General features: G+C 45.0%; 1 non-coding gene across 1 annotated transcript; it reads right to left on the bottom strand.

The window, feature by feature from the left end:
• Nucleotides 1-253: 253 nt before the first annotated feature.
• Nucleotides 254-417, bottom strand: LOC132538891 (U1 spliceosomal RNA). The gene has a single exon (XR_009550196.1). It is a non-coding gene; the product is annotated as a U1 spliceosomal RNA (small nuclear RNA).
• Nucleotides 418-1133: the final 716 nt, after the last annotated feature.

The raw sequence follows: 1133 nt of genomic DNA, 5'->3' as shown, positions 1-1133 counted from the left end.
CCCACTCTCCGAAGGGAGGCTGGGTTAACATACTCTGCCACTGGAGGAAGATGGGTCCTGGAATGAGTGTAGCCTAGAATGTTCCTAGCCTTGACCATGTAATGTGAGGTCAGACCAACAGGGATGCAGAGGTCACACAGGCTCCTGTGCTAAGTATGAACAGAAATGGGCCTGAGGTCAGATTGATGAGGTTTCCAGTTAATGGTATTTATATTTATATTATTTTTTTTATATTTTTTTCTATTTTTTTTTTTAGGGGAGAGCGCGAACGCAGTCCCCCACTACCACAAATTATGCAGTCGAGTTTCCCACATTTGGGGAAATCGCAGGGGTCAGCACATCCGGAGTGCAATGGATAAGCCTCGCCCTGGGAAAATCACCTTCGTGATCATGGTATCTCCCCTGCCAGGTAAGTATATATATTTATATTATTTACTGCAGATGTTATCATGATGCCAACCCGACTTCCCTGGACAGACAGCCTCACCAATGAGTCCTGGAACCCCACCTCCCCAGACCCCTACTCCACCTGGGAAAGATAGAAATAGGTTGTGGAGGGGCGGGCTGGTGGCACACCTGGTTAAGTGCACGTTACAATGCACAGGGACCTAGGTTCCAGCCCCCAGTCCCCACCTGCAGGGGAAAAGCAACCAAGTGGTGAAGCAGTGTTGCAGGTGTTTCTCTGTCTCTATCTCACTCTCTATCATTCCCTCCCCTCTTGATTTCTGGCTGTCTCTCTCAAATAAATAAAGATAATTGAAAAATTTTAAAAAAAGAAACAGGTTGGGGAGTATAGTTTGACCTGTCAACACCTATGTCCAGTGGAGAAGTAATTCCAGAAGCCAGACCTCCCACCTTCTGATCCCACATAAAGATCTTTGGTCCATACTCCCAAAGGGATAAAGAATAGGGAAGCTTCCAATGGAGAGGAAGGGGATGTGAAACTCTGGTGGTGGGAATTGTATGGAACTGCACCCCCTCTTATACCACAATCTTGTCAATCATTATTAAATAACTAATAAAAGATAAAGATTCCAAGTCCTCATAGTAAGAACTGGCTTACTCTTCTCTGATAATCACCTTTGCATATACTGTAGGCTAAAATCACCTGCTTCTACCTAAATGCATCATGA

Source organism: Erinaceus europaeus, chromosome 5 (genome assembly GCF_950295315.1).
Source record: "Erinaceus europaeus chromosome 5, mEriEur2.1, whole genome shotgun sequence".
Lineage (NCBI taxonomy): Eukaryota > Metazoa > Chordata > Mammalia > Eulipotyphla > Erinaceidae > Erinaceus > Erinaceus europaeus.
The sequence above is the reverse complement of the archived record's forward strand: the minus strand, read 5'-3'. Positions and strand labels throughout refer to the sequence as shown.